Source organism: Urtica dioica, chromosome 6, assembly GCF_054948205.1.
Source record: "Urtica dioica subsp. dioica isolate 48M chromosome 6, U.dioica_male_clone48M_v1_H2, whole genome shotgun sequence".
Taxonomy (NCBI): Eukaryota; Viridiplantae; Streptophyta; class Magnoliopsida; order Rosales; family Urticaceae; genus Urtica; species Urtica dioica.
The window spans coordinates 18,439,761-18,461,133 of NC_142761.1; the positions used below are offsets into that span (position 1 = coordinate 18,439,761).

Below are 21,373 nucleotides of genomic sequence, written 5' to 3' on the forward strand. Positions count from 1 at the left end.
ATGGCAACTATCACTATCTACACAAATCTATAGACTCCCAAAAAGAGACTAGCCTTACCCAAGGCTTAGTCGGACGGGTTTCAAAAAGGGTACTCATGTCGCTGTTTACTAACTATCTGCGTCCTACGAACAAAGAAGGCAACAACAAGCTCAGCATGATCCCACAATTCGTACCAGAACGTGTATCTCAAGTCTACATGAAAGGTTAAACCTGGGCTCTGATACCACAAAACCTGTCACGACCCGCGACCTCTCGTCGCCGGTTCACGAGCCGCGACGGTGGGTTACGTCACAAGTCACAACGTCACTATAATAATATATCTCATATCCACAGGAATAACATTATATAACCATAATCAACGCAATACTTATATTAAACATAATACGATAACATATAAGTATTATAAGTCGTTATATAAAACCTGGGTAAATTTTTCGTTTTTCTCAATTCAAACTTTGAGTCTCACTACGACTCTAAATATTTACATAACCGCTCTTGGGTTTACGTATAATTACAGGAAATAGTTTTAGGAGCGTAGTTTACGGAAGGGGTTCAACAAAATATAGTTATAACTATAGAAGAGGTTGATCCCGAGTGAGTCTCCACTAGCCCAAAGGTCAAGAGATACACGTCCGGTCTTCGTCTTCAGTTCTGTTATTCACATCGCAGTCTTGCCCTTCTCTACATTACCAAGGGTCATAAAACTATGAGTCGATTGACTCAGCAAGTGGGAGTCTAACTTAGAAAATAAAGCGACTAAATGCCAAGTGATATCATGTGACGTGCAAACAAGCAAATAATAATGCATGGATGCAAATTTAACAAGTCTAGAGCATGACTCTTGTGTATACACTTTAACTAGAACTTGTCGTCTTTAAGGTTACACACATCCCCCGCTATAACCTTCAGAACGACAAGAGACCAGCCTTAGACTTCGAGCAGCAGTCGTCCGGCGGCCTAAGAGTTTTAACGTTTGTCTGGGATCCACTAATGGTACCAACTTCATTCGGCGTCGGCGCAACCCCCAGGCCCTCATAGCCCGTCAAGGTGCGTCCTTCAGGTCCTCATAACCTGGCATTAAGATCGGGTGCGACTCTTGGTCGACTTCCCGATAAATGAGTACTCAGCGCCATCCCCCAGGCCCTCATAGCCCGTCAGGGTTCATTTCGTTTTGGTACCATCGACGCAACAATTCTTTAAGGTTCGGGTACTCTGCTGCACTCAGAGTACACACCTATGCTACTTACAGGAGAGCGACTCAGGATAAATCCTGAAACAAATTTCATTTCCCTTTTATGCTCGTTAGTGTTTTAGGTTGAAGACTCGGGATATGACTCCCGGTACTTCTACCCTCGATTTGAATTCGAGAGTTAAACACGGCTCTCCTGTCTCCCCCGTTCTAACGGGTCATCACAGCTAAGGAAATTATATCACATATCAGAGGCTGGGTTTCACAAATCTCATGTTTGAACTTATTGAGCGAACTCACGCTAAGTTTTCAGGAAAAGCGGCCGAAGCCTTAATCTTTGAGATTATTCGATTTTAAAGCTTTTCCTATTCTTGTTTACTAACAAACAATAAGGCAAGTAAACAGGGTTATTCCCTTGGTATGTAGTTGACTTAAGTCTCCACACTTACCCGGAAAAGATCGTCTGAAAATCTATTGACATCCGGAGTTCCCTTGCTTTTCACGCTTCCCGACACTCTACACGTCCTGGAGCGTTATCACGTTCTGAAGCGTCGAGAAACTAAAACCCAAAGTTGAAATCTCATCAGTCAATGATCCGGAAGGTGATGACAAGCTTAAGGTTCGTTATCGGGATTCATTGCGAGTCGGTTCAGGGGTTCGAGAATTTAATTCACTTATTTCCCGGCTTTTCGGAATTTAAACTTATTCAAGACTCGTACGAATTTGTACCAGAGAATGAGTACGAAATAAAATCCAAATCCTTATTTTAACGAGTCTTAAATAAATTAAAGAAATAATCCGAAAATAGTACAAACCGAGAATTCTAAATGAATTAACCAAAATTAAATTCTCGAACATCTCTTAATTAAATAATTGATAATCCTTGAATACAAATCTCAAATCCAAAAATCAAGACTCGAGTCTAACGCTACAAAGCGATAAACGACTCACGAGTGAGATCGAGCTTTAAAAACTTTTTCTGAATTCACTATACTTCGGCTTCGACGCGTTCAGTTCTGCCGGCTCTCGCTCGATTCTATCCGATCTGTGACTGAGCTGTGAAATTCAGAAAACAAACATCGCGATCAATTCCCAAAATCAAGTTCCCGACTCGAAACGAACATCTAACTCAAACCTCAACGTCACAACATTTCCAACTTGTCATAAATTCTCAAACATGTCAATAAACCATATAACTTGTCAACAAATCACTTTAGTTGACATAAACTTCACATTTCTATCTCAAAACCACTCATAAAAACCGAGCCTACATATATCACATCTCAAATCCCTTTCATCAATTCCAAATCAAATCACGATAATCAAAATGAATCACATACCCAAAACAAGTCTCACGGCCAAGTAAACTCACGGCCACAACAAAGAACCACACGGCCATCATCAAATTCCAAATCAAACCACATCAATACATGACTTTAACTCCTTACCCAAACATTTAACAGTCACATAAATGTCTTATAATCATCAAACAACTCCAGAAATTCAAGAGCCCCAACAATTCAAACTAAATCCAAGATATTCGAGTTCAATACTCCAATTCAAATTATCAACATCACCAATCAAGCTCAAACATCCATAAATCACATTCAATTCCTCAAGAATCCCCTTAGAACTCGAAATCCCCAAATCAAATTCCAAATCCCTAAACTTCAAAATTGATTTCGGAGAAGAAATTTCCTCACCTTGCTTGCTATGAAATCGATCTCCTCGGCACGTTCTCACTTGATTTCCGGTGTCCTTCCTCGGTCAGCGGCCACGGCGACTCGACGGCGGCGACTCTTCTCCTCGGCGAGGCGCGCGCGCGGTGGCTGTGAGTTGCGCGAGAGGCAGAGCGACGAAGGAGAGGAAGACGAGGAAGAAAGAAGAAAGGACGAGGTGGTGGTGGCTGAGTGGCGCGGCTGGTGGTGAGCGGCGGCGATTGAATTTTTTTTTTCTTTGTTCCTTCTTTCTTGCAGGTCGCGCGATAGTGAGGAAGAGAAGAAGATAAGTTTCTTCTTTGCACGTGAAGAAGAAAAGAGAAGGGGAAAGAACATTGGAGAAGAAGGAAAATAAATTATTTATTTATTAAATTCACTTTTCCTCCATCTTCTAAAATCAACCCCACTCTCACGTTTTTATTCTCAAATAGCTCCAAACACGTTACAATCACGTCCTTGTCACAAAATTTTGTGACTAAAACCCGTACTCGCTCGAACTTTTAATTAAGTTATTCAAACCGAGACTTTCCTCGTTCATTCTTGATTAATTTAAATATATTTAAGGTTTCTCGGAAATAATTCTCGTCCTTGAGAATTTATTTCTTAAATTAAATTCCGGCATATTTCCTCGGAAAATAATTTATTATTCGAGACGAACTCGATAAATCCTTTATTTATTCCGAGATTTTCCATCACCTTAAGATAATTTAAATTAACTCGATAAACTTCAACGTCTATAATTCATTCAAGAACTTACTTGTAACACACGAAAGCTCATTTATTAACCGTAAATTACAAACGGCGAGATTCAAAAGTTTATCCTTTACAGGTAGCTAGTTGACTCGTGGACTCGGTACTTGACTCGAGCTCGAGGAGTAGCTTGTCGACTCGTGGACTCGGTACTCGACTCGAGGAGTGAACTCAACTCGAGGAGAAACGTAGAGTCGGCACGAGGAGTAGCTTGTCGACTCGTGGACTCGGCACTCGACTCGAGGAGTGAACTCAACTCAAGGAGAAACGTAGAGTCGGCACGAGGAGTAGCTAGTCGACTCGTGGACTCGGTACTCGACTCGAGGAATGAACTCAACTCGAGGAGAAACGTAGAGTCGGCACGAGGAGTAGCTTGTCGACTCGTGGACTCGGTACTCGACTCGAGGAGTGAACTCAACTCGAGGAGAAACGTAGAGTCGGCACGAGGAGTAGCTTGTCGACTCGTGGACTCGGCACTCGACTCGAGGAGTGAACTCAACTCGAGGAGAAACGTTGAGTCGGCACGAGGAGTAGCTTGTTGACTCGTGGACTCGGGACTCGACTCGAGGAGTGGACTCAACTCGAGGAGAAATGTAGAGTCGGCACGATGATACGAACCTCGGCCGACTAAGCTCCGAGACCCGATACCCCAATAGCACAGCGACGGATCGTCTACGTTTTAGGAACGAAGGTGGATCGAATGACGCCACGGATGGATGCGAATGGCCGTCTGATGAGTCGGGCTCGAACTCCTACACGCACCGCTTTGTAAGAGACTCGAATAGTTCTAAACGAACCAAAGAGAGAATGAAAATCCTCACAGAAAAGTGTTTAACTCGGAATCAGAATTGTGTGTCTTCCATTCAGCCTAAAGGCTTAATTTATAGAGTTTACAAAGGTCAAATTCGCAGCTCCATGGGCCCCATAACCTAATAAGCCCATTTAGCCTTATTTAAGTACTAACAAGCATAAAACAAAGGACCAGCCCAATACAAACCATTATGGGCGTTTTAAATAACATGTCTTGGCCCAAATAACATAAACTGAAAATAGAAAAATAGGAATAGTCTGACTAATTCAATTCAGCCCAAATGACGTTCTTCGTTGTTGTTTCTTGGCTTCCTTGAATCCTCTCCTTTGCGAGCTTGTCCCCTTCTTCATCTTGGAGCTTGATGATCAGATTGTTAAGCTCCTCCTTGAATCTCCTCGCTCGAGCTCTTGTCACGGGTCCTTCCGGCACTTGGTATTTTGCTTGCGGCTCCTTTTGGGGCATGTCCTCATCATTCCCCTCGTCTTGAAAAGGATTTGCCCTCAAATCATGATCTGCATCAAAAGGAGATAAGTCAGTCACATTGAATGTAGCACTAACATTATACTCACCTGGAAGATCCAATTTGTAGGCATTATCGTTGATCCTGCGAATAACTTGGAATGGTCCATCGCCACGCGGCTGTAGTTTGGACTTGCGTTGCTCAGGAAAACGCTCCTTGCGCATATGTATCCAGACCCAATCACCTGGTTCGAAAATCACTCTCTTGCGGCCCTTGTTGGCTTGCTGCGCATACTGCTTTGTGTTAGGCTTGCCTAGGACTAAGCGGGGTCGTGATTCTGTTTTTGTAGTGGTTGATAGGTTTTCAAAGATGGCACATTTTATCCCATGTCACAAAACCGATGATGCTTCTAATGTTGCTGATCTGTTCTTTCGAGAGATTGTTAGGTTGCATGGCATGCCTAGGACGATTGTCTCGGATAGGGATACCAAGTTCTTAAGTTACTTTTGGAAGACCTTATGGGCTAAGTTGGGTACTAGGTTGTTGTTTTCGACTACTTGTCACCCCCAAACTGATGGTCAGACCGAAGTAGTCAATAGGACCTTGTCGACTTTGTTGAGGGCAATAATTAAGAAGAATATCAAAACTTGGGAAGATTGTTTACCACATGTTGAGTTTGCTTATAACCGCGCTATTCATTCATCTACTAAGTTCTCACCCTTTGAGATTGTCTATGGTTTTAACCCACTAACGCCGTTGGATTTATCTCCTATTCCTATGTCTGAGCATGTGAATTTAGATGGTGAACAGAAAGCAAAGCTTGTTAAGCAGCTTCACGAGAGGGCACGACTCAACATTGAGCGAAGAAACGAGCGAGTTACGAGTTCGACAGCGTTTTAGTACTCAAATTCGGATTACCTGGACTAGGGGAGGGACCCCGGTATTTATAGGCGACCAAGGGGCGTTTTGAGCAACCCCTTGGCCGAGGATAGCCTTGGCTCGGCCATTGGCCGGGGCTGGCCCTTGGGCCGGCCAATGGCCGAAGCTATTTGGGCCGGCCATTGGCCGAGGCTGGCCCTAGGGCCGGCCAATGGCCGGGGATAGCTTGGTTCGGCAATTGGCCGAGGTTGGCCCTTGGGCCGGCCAATGGCCGAAGCTATTTGGGCCGGCCATTGGCCGAGGCTGGCCCTAGGGCCGGCCAATGGCCGGGGGTAGCTTGGCTCGGCCATTGGCCGAGGCTGGCCCTTGGGCCGGCCATTGGCCGAGGCTTGCCCCAGGGCCGACCAATGGCCGAGGCTATTTGGGCCGGCCATTGGCCGAGGCTGGCCCTAGGGCCGGCAAATGGCCGGGGCAAGCTGCCGAGACGCGTTTGACGTCGCTTCACCTTCGTTCGGCCGTGATCGGGGTCGGGCCGATAACCGTGGCCGAGGCAAGCCTTGGGTCGGCCAATGGCCGAGGCAAGCCTTGGAGCCGGGCATTGGCCGAGGCAAACATTGGTCCGGCCAATGGCCGAGGCAAGCCTTGAGCCGGCCATTGGCCGAGGCAAGCCTTGGGCCGGCCAATGGCCGAGGCGAACCTTGGCCTGCCTGATGGGACTTGACCGGCCGGGAGTCGACGGGACAGGACTTGGCCGGCCGAGAGCTGGCCGGACGGGACTTGGCCGGCCGGGAGTCAGCTGGACGGGACTTCGCCGGCCGGGAGTCGACCGGACGGTCCTTGGCCGGCCGGGAGGTGGCGTTGTGATTTCGCCCTTGTCGATCGTTGACGGGTCGACAACATTAGCCCCCCGAGTTTCCGATCGAGCGTGGGTCGAGTGGAAACTCAAGAATCACGTTGACGCGTGGATTTCAGACGAACACTCTCGAGTTCGCGAGTGCGTCGCAGAAAGGCTTTTAACGCATCGCGAGGGGTGGCTTTGGTGCGTCACGAGGGCGACTTCCGTGCGTCGCGGGGGACGGCTTTTGTGCGTCACGTGGGACGGTTTTATTGTGCGCGGCTTATTTTCTCGACCTTCCAATAAAGGCGTGATCGATTCGCATGACTTGATTATGCGCGGTTTATTTTCTCGACCTACCAATGAAGGCGTGATCGATTTGAACGGCTTTGTTGTGCGTGGTTTACTTTCTCGACTTACCAACGAAGGCGTAATCGATTAGTACGGCTTGGGCCTCGGGGGGCCTTAGCGTCACATTTATGTGACTGGGTTTTCCGTGGGCGCTGGCTAGACCAGGTACGTCCGGCGGGCGCAGGCCTTTGAAACCCATTTGTGACTCGTTGCCCATTGGCGCACGGGCTGGGCGGCGAGCGTAGTGCCACATTTGTGTGACCCGGTTTTTCATGGACGCTAGCTAGACCAGGTACGTCCGGCGGGCGCATGCCTTTGAAACCCATTTGTGACTCGTTGCCCATTGGCGCACGAGCTGGGCGGCGAGCGCGATGCCACATTTGTGTGACGAGGTTTCCCGTGGACGCTGGCTAGACCAGTTTCGTCTGACGAACGCAGGCCTTTGAAACCCATTTGTGACTCGCTGCCTACTAGCGCACGAGCTGGGCGGCGAGCGTGATGCCACATTTGTGTGACCAGGTTTCCCGTGGACGCTGGCTAGACCAGTTTCGTCCGGCGGACGCAGGCCTTTGAAACCCATTTGTGACTCGTTGCCTATCGGCGCACGAGTTGGGCGGCGAGCGTGATCATACCACCTCATGAGCGTGGCACTCTTGGGTGTACGTGTCATATGATAGGCGGGGTTAGGTGTAGACTTGATCCCCCGGCGAGTGTGGCACCTTAGTGCACTGGTCGCGTTTTCGGGTTGAGTCTCTTGGGTCGAGTCTTGTGCCCTTGTGAATACGATGCCATGGCATGCGTGTCACGCTTGGGGACTCAGGTGGCTCATTCTTACTCGGTACTCAACGCGAGGAGTGAATCTTGACTCGAGGAGACATATAGAGTCGGCACAAGGAGTAGCTTGTCGACTCGTGGACTCGGTACTCGACTCGAGGAATGAACTCAACTCGAGGAGACATGTAGAGTCGGCACGAGGAGTAGCTTGTCAACTCGTGGACCTGGTACTCGAATCGGGGAGCGAACTCAACTCGAGGAGAAATGTAGAGTCGGCATGAGGAGTAGCTAGTCGACTCGTGGACTTGGTACTCGAATCGAGGAGTGAACTCCACTCGAGGAGAAATGTAGAGTCGGCACGAGGAGTAGCTAGTCAACTCGTGGACTCGGTACTTGACTCGAGGAGTGAACTCAACTCGATGAGAAATGTAGTGTCGGCATGAGGAGTAGCTAGTCGACTCGTGGACTCGCTACTCGACTCGAGGAGTGAACTCAACTCGAGGAGAAACGTAGAGTCGGCACGAGGAGTAGCTTGTCGACTCGTGGACTCGGTACTCGACTCGAAAAATGAACTCAACTCGAGGAGAAATGTAGAGTCGGCACGAGGAGTAGCTACTCGACTCGTAGAATCGGTACTCGACTCGAGGAATGAACTCAACTCGAGGAGAAATGTAGAGTCGGCACGAGGAGTAGCTTGTCGACTCGTGGACTCGGTACTCGACTCGAGGAGAGAACTCAACTCGAGGAGAAATGAAAAGTCGGCACGAGGAGTAGCTAGTCGACTCGCGGACTCGGTACTCGACTCGAGGAATGAACTCAACTCGAGGAGAAATGTAAAGTCGGCACGAGGAGTAGTTAGTCGACTCGTGGACTCGATACTCGACTCGAGGAGTGAACTCAACTTGAGGAGAAATGTAGAGTCGGTACGAGGAGTAGTTAGTCGACTCGTGGACTCGGTACTCGACTCGAGGAGTGAACTCATCTCGAGGAGAAATGTAGAGTCGGCACGAGGAGTAGCTTATCGACTCGTGGATTCGGTACTCGACTCGAGGAATGAACTCAACTCGAGGAGAAATGTAGAATCGGCACGAGGAGTAGCTAGTCGACTCGTGGACTCGGTACTCGACTCGAGGAATGAACTCAACTCGAGGAGAAATGTAGAGTCGGCACGAGGAGTAGCTTGTCGTCTCGTGGACTCGGTACTCGACTCGAGGAATGAACTCAACTCGAGGAGAAATGTAGAGTCGGCACGACGAGTAGCTTGTCGTCTCGTGGATTCGGTACTCGACTCGAGGAGTGAACTCAACTCGAGGAGAAATGTAGAGTCGGCACGAGGAGTAGCTACTCGACTCGAGGAATGAACTCAACTCGAGGAGAAATGTAGAGTCGGCACGAGGAGTAGTTAGTCGACTCGTGGACTCGGTACTCGACTCGAGGAGTTAACTCAACTCGAGGAGAAATGTAGAGTCAGCACGAGGAGTAGCTTGTCGGCTCGTGGACTCGGTACTCGACTCGAGGAATGAACTAAACTCGAGGAGAAATGTAGAGTCGGCACGAGGAGTAGCCAGTCGACTCGTGGACTCGGTACTCGACTCGAGGAGTGAACTCAACTTGAGGAGAAATATAGAGTCGGCACGAGGAGTAGCTAGTCGACTCGTGGACTCGGTACTCGACTCGAGGAGTGAACTCAACTCGAGGAGAACTGTAGAGTCGGCAAGAGGAGTAGCTAGTCGACTCGTGGACTCGGTACTCGAGTCGAGGAGTGAACTCAACTCGAGGAGAAATGTAGATTCGGCACGAGGAGTAGCTTGTCGACTTGTGGGCTCGGTACTCGACTCGAGGAATGAACTCAACTCGAGGAGAAATGTAGAGTTGGCACGAAGAGTAGTTACTCGACTCGTGGACTCGATACTCGACTCGAGGAATGAACTCAACTCGAGGAGAAATGTAGAGTCGGCACGTGGAGTAGCTTGTCGACTCGTGGACTCAGTACTCGACTCGAGGAATGAACTAAACTCGAGGGGAAATGTAGAGTCGGCACGAGGAGTAGCTAGTCGACTCGTTGACTCGGTACTCGACTCGAGGAATGAACTCAACTCGAGGAGAAATGTAGAGTCGGCACGAGGAGTAGCTAGTCGACTCGTGGACTCGGTACTCGACTCGAGGAGTGAACTCAACTCGAGGAGAAACGTAGAGTCGGCACGAGGAGTAGCTAGTCGACTGGTGGACTCGGTACTCGACTCGAGGAGTGAACTCAACTCGAGGAGAAATGTAGAGTCGGCACGAGGAGTAGCTAGTCGACTCGTGGACTGGGTACTCGACTCGAGGAGTGTACTCAACTTGAGGAGAAATGTGTAGACCGTCTCTCTCTGGGACCTCCGTCCTAACCATCGGCCCCTTGAGACTTTGTTATACTTTTTTTTTTATTTGTTTTGATCGAGTATTGCTCCCTGTTAGCCCCCCGAGTTTCTTGCGTTTGTGAGACGAAGACCAAGAAACTCTCGTGTTGGAGGTATATAATAGTGTGTCTTGCCATGTGTAGAATAACTCTTTATTGCAACAAGGGGGTCGTTACAGGTTGTCATGGCACTTGGCCTTCTTTGAAAAAAGAAAATTACATTTTTGAAATAAAGTGATCACGAAGTCGAGCGAGTGCGGGCGTGAGTTTAAGGGTGGAAGCTGTGACAATCATGGCTTGCTAGCAGATGCGACGAAGTCCTTGAGATCCCCACCTCGAATCAGGGAATCAATTTGCTTCCTAAGTTTGTAGCATTCTGTTGTCGCGTGCCCGTTGTCATGGTGATATTCGCACTGTTTGCTCTTGTCTCGCATTGCGGGGTCCTTCTTCACCGGAGGTGGGGATCCCAGCTTCTCTCTGTGTGAGCTCAGGATCCTGTCGGGTGTTGAGTTGAGAGGGACGAAGGATCGCTTCGGGGCTGGAGAAGGATGGTCATTAGAGACTTGACCATTTCTACGCCTCTTCCCTTGCGAGCTGGGACCGGTTGCCGGTGCCATGAGTGCGGCGGCGCACTTTTTGTTGGATGCGTGGTCAACAATGTTGGGTGGTTGGTGTCCCAAGGCAGCCTCTCTCGGGGTCTCACGTCGGGCATTGAGCTTCTCTCTCAAGTCGCATCCATGGGATTCCCTTCGGGAATTGAGGTGGTCACTCAAGTCTCTGTTGGCCGTCCCTATCACCCTTGGCAAGGATATTTCGTTCAAGCGACGTCCTCGACGGGCGCCACGACCTTCGGTGTCGTCGCCCATCCGAGGGCCTTGGATGCGAATGGTGAGATCGGAGCATCCCTTTCGGGACCTTGAGATTGAGCGTCCTCGGGTATTGTGCGCTCTTTGACACCTCGATGTGGTCTCTCGAGGGTGTCCCCTCGAGGGCGCATGTATGCGTTCGCTTTCGTGACTAGCGTGGTCGAGGTTGGTCTCGTTGGTTCTTGACTTCGCCACGTAGTCGGGGTCTTTCTTGTCATGGTTGACATGGTCCTCGATGCGGTAGCTGAGGAGGTCGGCAATGAGGGCGCCATCGACGCCGGGGCGGTCTAGGAGCTCGGCAAGCCCTCGAGCCGTGTCCTCTTGGAGCGTGGCCTCGGGGTCATTTGCCGAGTCTTGGGGCTGGCTCTCGTTGTCACGAGGTTGCCCTCCTAGACGATGTGTTAGGTTTCTGAGGCCGTACCTCGAGCTAGTCGCTCGGGTGCCCACGGAGGTGGCGGAAACTTGACTCATCTCTCGAGAGTCGTAGGAGTAGGAAGAAAAAGGATTGGAAGGGAGAGCGGTGCCAAGGTTGGGAGATCCCCTCCTTCTAGTGCCAAAATGTTGTCGCTCGTTTTCGGACAACTATTTAGGAGCCCAAAGTGGTTAGACCCAAGGCCAGACCAAGTGGTCTCACTTCGGCTCGAGCGTGTCGGACTTGGTATCCCAAGTCGTCCCTTAGCTGTAGATGATGTTGGAATCGATCTAGGGTTTAAGAAAATAATTAACGCTTCGGGAATTGGCGGAATTTTAAAAATTTTCTTTTACAAGTAAAAACGGTTTTTACTAACCTAGACAAGTGCAAGTACATGTAATTAAAAACCAATATGAGCTAGAAGTTTACTAACCTTTCTTGAAGCTTGAACTTTGAAGAAGCTTGTGGAAATTTTGCAACGCTCGTCTCCCCTCGCAGCACGTCTCTCTTTCTTTCCTCGGCACCTCGAGCAACCACGAAAGTTTCTATCACTAAATCACTCGAAAAGAAGGAATCAGTGAGTGGGCACTTTTAAACGCTACGACTTAAGAACGAGTCTCGAAGTCGCAGAGCTAAACGCTAGGTCGAGTGAGGACCTAGGTGCCAAGACAAGAAAAAATCGAAAATAAACTAGAGAGAGAGAGAGGAATTCGGCCAACAATGTCTAGAGAGAGAGTCTCTCAATCTCTAACTTATGTTGAATGAAATGTGAGGAATGAGGCTCCTATTTATAGGAGGAGGATTACCTTCAAAAGGTAGTTTCCTCTTTTCCTATTGCCTTGCACGTCCAACATGCCTCATGAAGGCTTAGGATTTGTTTCCTCATTTGATTTCCTCTTAGTTGGCCGAAAATGCACTTTCCTTCTTAAGGAAATTTGTTTCCCCTTTTTCTTTTGGCAAGTATCTTCATACATCAATGCACAAAATAAACTCTCTTTCCCACTATGGCATGAACGAAATTCAGCCTTATTTTCCTTGGGTTGGACGAAATTTGAGCTTCTAGAAGGAGCTTCTAGATATTTCTTCATTTGTTCATGACAACATAAGAAAAGCCCATTAAGAATTTTCAAGTAAAATTCTATGAAATGAAATTAATCCTCAAGGCCCAATTACACTAATATGGCTGAGTAATATTTATTTCATTTGTCATCATATGACAATGTCAAAAAATTTATTGACATTCTTTTCGTCCTATGTCCAAAAAGACAAAAATACCCTTTTGACAATTTTCGTAAAACTGTCTCGTTCTTGTTTTGACTTAGCTTCCAGTTTAACTATTCCTATCGATGTGATTCGTGACAGTGACCTCATGGACCCAAATGAACAAAGCTTGAGCTAAACACTTGGACTCAAAAGTTCACAAACCTTTTCCAAGTTTAGCTTAATGCCAACTGACTCCACTAAAGAGCTGACACTGAAAATCTCTCGGTTCAAATGAATTTGTTTTCTACTCAAGAATTCGACCTAATTATGATGAGCGGATCCACTGAATATTATCTATGTTTACCCTTCATGAATGTCATCAGCTAGTCGGGATTTAGTAAATTACCATTTTACCCTTCTAGCTGTTATTTCCTCAACTCCTTTGTCGCTTGTGAATAAGTTAGAAACAATGTATTGACGAGAAGCTAACAAGTCACATTGTTTCATCCAAAAGAGTCAGGACTCAATTTGGACACTGGCCAGTTCATTTATTCACACTCCAAGGAACAAAGCATGAGGTGACATACATTTCATTTCAGCAATCTTGTACATGAATTCCATATCTATGAGAACTTCACAAAGTTACTCATGACAGACTCACAACTTAGTACTTCACCAATAGGCCTTGTTCGGAATCACATAGTGAGTCCGAACTTTGACTTTCTCAAATGAGAATACTAAGGTGTGAAATGGCATGTCTCATTTCAGGATTAAGGTAAGCATGATGCAATTCATACATAGTGACTTCGAGACATAAGAGGTTAAATGGTTTGTTCTTATATTGTCTCTAGAAGTGCACTGGTCAATTCAGTACCTTCGGAAGATACCTAGAAGAACTATAGAGTCTCCAACTCTCAATGCCTCATAACCAGACATCATAGATTCTTCTAACAATCATACTGAGGTCAATAGTCCTTTGACCCTTAGATTGCGAATATATCGTTTTAAGCAAACTACGAAGAGTTTGTTCATGCAAATCTACATTTGTCTCTTTGTAAGTTGTTAAGTTTGTTTATGGACTAAAAGACTAAGGTTTTATCATAAAGCTTCAAACAAAGAAAGAATGAATGAACGTTTCAACTTTATTAATGAATAGGCAATTACAAGCAAGAGTCTTCGTAAGACTATATGACATCAAATGTACATAAATAGACACTACTACTCTTCTTGTGGGCACCATTGACAACAAACTCCCACTTGACTCAAAGAAGATGTGAGTAGTCCTCCTTGCCTAATCCCTCTCGAACTTGGTCGAAGACCATGTTCGCTAGGGCCTTGGTGAATGGATCTTCCAGAGATCTACTTCACCTCCACGTCTCCGCGTTGCGCGATCTCTCGAATCAAATGGTATTTCCTCTCAATATGTTTAGAGCGCTTATGGCTTCTAGGTTCCTTTGAGTTAGCGACAGCCCGACTATTATCACAATAAAGGGTCATGGGCTCGTCGACGTTTGGAACAATTTCCAAATACTTAAGGAATTTTCTAAGCCATACAACCTCTTTGGATGCTTCACAAGCAGCCACATATTCTGCTTCCATTGTGGAGTCAGCAATGCAAGATTGCTTAATACTTCTCCACACAACAGCTCCACCATTAAGGTTGAACACAGATCCCGAAGTGGATTTCCTGGAATCCTTATCCGCTTGAAAATCGGAGTCGGTATATCCCGTCATAGTCAGGTCAGTACCTGAGTATGTAAGCATCAAGTTCCTAGTTCTTCGAAGATACTTAAGAACATGCTTAACAGCAATCCAGTGCTCGGGTCCAGGGTTGGATTGGAAACGGCTAACTACGCCAACGGCGAAACATATATCAGGTCTAGTGCAAAGCATAGCATACATGAGGCTTCCTACGGCAGAGGCGTAAGGAATCTTCCTCATGTCTTCAATCTCTTGTGCAGTCTTGGGAGACTGGTCCTTAGAGAGTGAAACTCCATGCCTAAAGGGTGTTTGACCCCTCTTGCAGTCTTGCATCGAGAAGCGATCCATCACCTTATCAATATAAGGTGCTTGAGAGAGCGACAGGGTCCGGTTTTTCCTATCTCGAAAGATTTGGATTCCCAGAATGTATGCGGCTTCTCCTAGATCCTTCATATCGAATTGCTTTGCCAGCCAGACCTTAACCTCAGATAACTTACCCACGTCATTACCAATGAGTAGTATATCATCGACATATAGTACCAGAAACACAACTTTACCTTCGTGTGTTAACTTGTAAACACAAGGCTCATCTATCGACTGTTCAAAGCCAAAGCTTTTTACAGTTTCATCGAATCTAATATTCCATGACCTAGATGCTTGCTTTAGTCCATACATGGATTTAAGCAACTCACAAACCTTGGTCTCTTGACCTTTATCCACGAAACCGTCTGGTTGAGCCATGTAAATGCGCTCGTCAAGATTGCCATTCAGAAAGGCTGTCTTGACATCCATTTGCCAGATCTCATAGTCGAGAGCTGCAGCTATGGATAGGAGTATGCGGATGGATTTAAGCATTGCGACTGTCGAGAAGGTTTCTTCATAGTCAATCCCTTCTTGTTGGGTATAACCCTTTGCCACAAGTCGTGCTTTGAACGTCTCGACGTTCCCATCAGGACCCCTTTTCTTCTTGTATATCCACTTACACCCTACGGGTTTAATCCCTTCAGGAAGGTCTACAAGTTTCCAGACTTTGTTGACATACATCGAGTGCATTTCAACTTTCATGGCGGCAAGCCAAAGGTTTGATTCAGAACAAGCCATCGCTTGGCTATAGGAAACAGGGTCATCCATGTCGAAGACGGCTACAAGAGAGTCTCCATAAGACATGTACCTGTCAGGCTTTTGAGTAGCCCTCCTACTACGTCTAAGTACTACTTGACGAGATTCTGATGAGTTAGGTTGTGTTTCAGTTGGGGTAAGAACAGTTCTTACAGATGAGGTAGAAGCTTCCTCACCCAACTTTTCTTCAAGCACAATTTTGCTTCTAGGTTTTGCATCTTTCATAAAGTCCTCCTCGAGGAAACGAGCATTCGGGCTAACGAAAAGTCTTATCGTCCTCGTGACTATAGAAAGTAAAACCTTTGGTTTCCTTCGGATATCCTACAAACAGGCACAATTCTGACCTACTAGCCAACTTGCTAGTCTTTTGCCTCAGCACGTGTGCAGGGCAACCCCAAATTCGGATGCGGCCAAGATTCACTTTACGGCCAGTCCATCGTTCATAAGGAGTACCAGGAACCGTTTTAGACGGAACTTGGTTCAGAATGTAAGCGGCTGTTTCGAGGGCATATCCCCAAAAGGAAGAAGGGAGTGATGAGTAACTCATCATTGATCTAACCATCTCCATTAGAGTTCGGTTCCTTCTCTCTGACACTCCGTTTTGTTGAGGTGTGCCAGGTGCGGTAAGCTGAGAAGCGATACCTTCTTCTTTAAGAAAGTCATCGAACTCTCCAGACATATACTCACCACCTCGATCAGATCGAAGGGTTTTGATCACTTTGCCAGTTTGCTTTTCCACTAAAGCCCTAAAGACCTTAAATACGTTAAAGGTCTCGGATTTGTGTTTAAGCAAATAGACAAACCCATATCTTGAGTAATCATCAGTGAAAGTAACGAAGTATTCGTATCCTCCACGTGCCTGTTGGTTGAGCGGTCCACATACATCAGAATGTATTAGTTCCAGCAGCTCAGTGGCTCTTCGACCCTTATCGGAGAAAGGTCGCTTAGTCATTTTTCCTTCTATGCAGGATTCACAAGTAGGTAGTGAACCTATTGCAGAGGCTTGGAGTGGACCATCCCTCACAAGTCTCTTAATCCTATCTAGACTGATATGACCAAGTCTTAAGTGCCAGAGGTATGTTGATTTTGTTAGATCGGAGGATTCAGAAAGTTTGATCCTCTTTGGATCCCTAATAAGATCATTATCTATTTCGGTGTCTAAGATGGAAGGTTGAGTGGGATAAATGTAGAAAAGAGCATTCTTCATACATGCATCAGTGACAAAAGAATTATCAGGAAACGAAATACGAATTCCATTCTGTATGAACTTTAAACAATAATCTTGCTCAAGAAGTCGAGCAACGGATATTAAGTTCTTCCCAAAGGTAGGAACAAAATAAACATTGTTCAAGTTTAAAGTGCGGTCTTCAAAAGACAGCGTCACGGATCCCACAGCCTTCGCAGACACCAGGCTCCCATCACCCCATTTGAAACAGAACTCGCCTTCCTCTAAGCTTTTGGTTTTCTTGAAACCATTCAAGGAACAACAAATATGGTTAGTAGCAGTGGAGTCAATAATCCACGATGATACATTATCAGCTACTAAGCATGCTTCGGTAACTAGTACAATACTATGTTCCTTTGCTTTGAGATAGGCGGGACAGTTCTTTTTATCGGCCTTGTAAGGTCTCTTCACAGTTCCAGAGGCGGAGGCTTTTTGCTCAGTAGCATGTGCCTCTCCTTGATTCCTCTTTCTCTTAGTGAAACCTACAGCAGTGTGAAGTTCCTCAATAAGCTTGGTAACAGTGTACTCTAGCTTGTTTATGGAGTAGTTCATCTTGGAGGTATCAAGAGATGCGGGGAGAGTTTCTAAGATCATATCTATGATATTCTTCCCATCAATCTCAGATCCTAGGATTTCCATTTTATTCAGAAAACTAATGATCAGTATCATGAAGTCTCCAACAGGAGTCCTAGCCTTCATATGACAGTTCATAAACTGTCGGACTGCTTGTTGCCTTGCTTGACGCCTTTTCCCTTCAAACATCTCAAGGAGATTGTAGAGCATGTCAGCGGCAGTCTTGATGTCACGATGTTGCTCTTTCAGCATATTGTTCATAGATGCCAAGATATAGCACCTCACAATCTCATCGGATCGAAGCCTGGGCGCTAAGGCGTCATTGTCCTCTTGAGTTCAATCATCATTCGTCAGAGGAGGACACGGGGTGGTGAGTACCCATTTGTGCTTGGTAACGGTAGGTATTATGTCGAGGTTACGTTTCGAATCTACGTAGTTTTCCGTTTCGAGTTTGTTCGAGGAAAGGATGATTGATGGATGTTTGCGGGACATATTGCCTATGTAAGTTGAAACAAGTTTATGATTAGTCTTTGGTTTAGGATTTAAGTTTTATTAAGACTTTTGTAAAATCCAAAGGTGTTATAAACCAAACGATAATTTACTCCCTCAAGAGAAGGCCGCAAAAAATCTCCATTTATAAGTAAATGACACATCATTAATGCTAAGCCAAGATGTCAATACATCTATTTTGACTAGCCACCTTGTAAATTGGTTTGATCACTCACATCCTTTCGCAGAGCCTCAAGGGAGGATACTAGGGATTGAGCCTAAGTGTGCAACCAACCACTTAGTCCAAAAGATCAGCTTTGAAAAACAATCCCCCAAGGGGAGGCCTTGCCATCATTGCATCACTCTCGGACGTAGCTCATTGAGCAATGATCGAAGCAATAACGCCTTGGAGTACTCACATTTAAGTGAGGGTCGCAAGAGCGGCTCTTAGTCCCACGTTATTGCATCTTTCATTAGTGTTGGGGATCGTGGGTTACAAACAACGAATATAACCCTCCCACTTAGTTTTTGGAGTTGGTTCATCGACTCTTATAAGTTCGGAAACAAATTTCCTAGTTAGAGAGCGACAGAGCGGACAACTAGAAGAGAATCCTAGATCGACATGTTCAGAGCAGTATTAGTGCATAAAGGCACAAGGTACATACTCGATCTTTTCCTATTTTCTATTTCGGGAAAGTGCGTGAGGGAAGTGTGAACTTCAACTCACTCGAACACTTGAAAGTTTGAGATTACACATCTTTTTATTTTCCGGCTTGTCTACAAGGAGACCTCCCACTCAAATTTTCAAGAGCATATAGATTTTGAACATATGTGATATAGATATAGTTTTGAAAACATTTTGAAAATTTATTTGATTTGGATGACAAAATATTTTCAAGTTTGAAAGTGAAAACGGTTTTTCAAAATTCAAACTAGTTTTGTAAAGATTCAATTTCAATTAAACTTTCAAAAACAAAACATTTTAATCTTACACATCATGTTTATAATCATATGAAAAACATTTTTGCTCAAGAAAATTTTCTCATTAGAGTTCCATAACTCATGGTAGTGGGGTTTGAAAATCCGGATTTCTAAAAAACTGGAGTTTCAGACAGCCGCGCACCTCGGAGTAAAATCGCCATATCTGGCGGCTCCGATGTCCTTTTCAGCCGAAACCGGTGGCATTGGACAGAGGACAGACAGAGATTTAATTTGATTCAAGAATCATCAAATTTCGATTTCTGAGCAGAGAGTTATGCTACTTTTAATGCGGGTTTACTCCAGCTCGAAGAAAAAGAAATAAATTAAAACTTGGTCCTACTTAGGTGCGAAAAAGAATCAAGTGTAACGGAACGTTTTAAGATGTTGTTTAAAGCTTTTATTTGTGTTTTATTAGCAGGGTAATAACATAGGATAAAAGAAATAACAACATGCATAAAACGATTCAAGTAAAAATAAGAAACTAGCAAGATAACAAAACTAGTCACAAAATTTTACTCGAAAATTCTCAAACCTTTAAAACACGTTTTTCAATATAAAAAATTAAAAACTTTTAGAACTGATTCTAATGTGTTTTAACATCATCCCAAACTCATAGAAAAACAACATGGTTTTTAATTTAGAGACAAGAGCAATAAATTAAAAAAAATCTAAGATTACAATTCTAACTTGTCACAAAATTAGTAAACTTTCGAAAACGATTTTCAAGCTCATAATTTAAAAACATGCACATGCATTCCTTTGACCATAGCTCTGATACCATTTGTTGGAATCGATCTAGGGTTTAAGAAAATAATTAACGCTTCGGGAAGCGGCGGAATTTTAAAAATTTTCTTTTACAAGTAAAAACGGTTTTTACTAACCTAGACAAGTGCAAGTACATGTAATTAAAAACCAATATGAGCTAGAAGTTTACTAACCTTTCTTGAAGCTTGAACTTTGAAGAAGCTTGTGGAAATTTTGCAACGCTCGTCTCCCCTCGCAGCACGTCTCTCTTTCTTTCCTCGGCACCTCGAGCAACCACGAAAGTTTCTATCACTAAATCACTCGAAAAGAAGGAATCAGTGAGTGGGCACTTTTAAACGCTACGACTTAAGAACGAGTCTCGAAGTCGCAGAGCTAAACGCTAGGTCGAGTGAGGACCTAGGTGCCAAGACAAGAAAAAATCGAAAATAAACTAGAGAGAGAGAGAGGAATTCGGCCAACAATGTCTAGAGAGAGAGTCTCTCAATCTCTAACTTATGTTGAATGAAATGTGAGGAATGAGGCTCCTATTTATAGGAGGAGGATTACCTTCAAAAGGTAGTTTCCTCTTTTCCTATTGCCTTGCACGTCCAACATGCCTCATGAAGGCTTAGGATTTGTTTCCTCATTTGATTTCCTCTTAGTTGGCCGAAAATGCACTTTCCTTCTTAAGGAAATTTGTTTCCCCTTTTTCTTTTGGCAAGTATCTTCATACATCAATGCACAAAATAAACTCTCTTTCCCACTATGGCATGAACGAAATTCAGCCTTATTTTCCTTGGGTTGGATGAAATTTGAGCTTCTAGAAGGAGCTTCTAGATGTTTCTTCATTTGTTCATGACAACATAAGAAAAGCCCATTAAGAATCTTCAAGTAAAATTCTATGAAATGAAATTAATCCTCAAGGCCCAATTACACTAATATGGCTGAGTAATATTTATTTCATTTGTCATCATATGACAATGTCAAAAAATTTATTGACATTCTTTTCGTCCTATGTCCAAAAAGACAAAAATACCCTTTTGACAATTTTCGTAAAACTGTCTCGTTCTTGTTTTGACTTAGCTTCCAGTTTAACTATTCCTATCGATGTGATTCGTGACAGTGACCTCATGGACCCAAATGAACAAAGCTTGAGCTAAACACTTGGACTCAAAAGTTCACAAACCTTTTCCAAGTTTAGCTTAATGCCAACTGACTCCACTAAAGAGCTGACACTGAAAATCTCTCGGTTCAAATGAATTTGTTTTCTACTCAAGAATTCGACCTAATTATGATGAGCGGATCCACTGAATATTATCTATGTTTACCCTTCATGAATGTCATCAGCTAGTCGGGATTTACTAAATTACCATTTTACCCTTCTAGCTGTTATTTCCTCAACTCCTTTGTCGCTTGTGAATAAGTTAGAAACAATGTATTGACGAGGAGCTAACAAGTCACATTGTTTCATCCAAAAGAGTCAGGACTCAATTTGGACACTGGCCAGTTCATTTATTCACACTCCAAGGAACAAAGCATGAGGTGACATACATTTCATTTCAGCAATCTTGTACATGAATTCCATATCTATGAGAACTTCACAAAGTTACTCATGACAGACTCACAACTTAGTACTTCACCAATAGGCCTTGTTCGGAATCACATAGTGAGTCCGAACTTTGACTTTCTCAAATGAGAATACTAAGGTGTGAAATGGCATGTCTCATTTCAGGATTAAGGTAAGCATGATGCAATTCATACATAGTGACTTCGAGACATAAGAGGTTAAATGGTTTGTTCTTATATTGTCTCTAGAAGTGCACTGGTCAATTCAGTACCTTCGGAAGATACCTAGAAGAACTATAGAGTCTCCAACTCTCAATGCCTCATAACC

At 44.9% G+C, this 21,373-nt stretch overlaps 1 long non-coding RNA gene across 2 annotated transcripts; it reads right to left on the bottom strand.

The window, feature by feature from the left end:
• Window positions 1-1,678: 1,678 nt before the first annotated feature.
• Window positions 1,679-3,325, bottom strand: LOC149393472 (uncharacterized). 2 transcript variants are annotated; one of them, XR_016299880.1, is made up of 3 exons: window positions 2,894-3,298; window positions 2,142-2,246; window positions 1,679-1,749 (listed from the first exon to the last, which is right to left on the bottom strand). It is a non-coding gene; the product is annotated as an uncharacterized LOC149393472 (long non-coding RNA). The 2 variants fall into 2 exon arrangements; XR_016299879.1 differs by lacking the exon at window positions 1,679-1,749 and having other exon boundaries at window positions 1,929-2,246; window positions 2,894-3,325.
• Window positions 3,326-21,373: the final 18,048 nt, after the last annotated feature.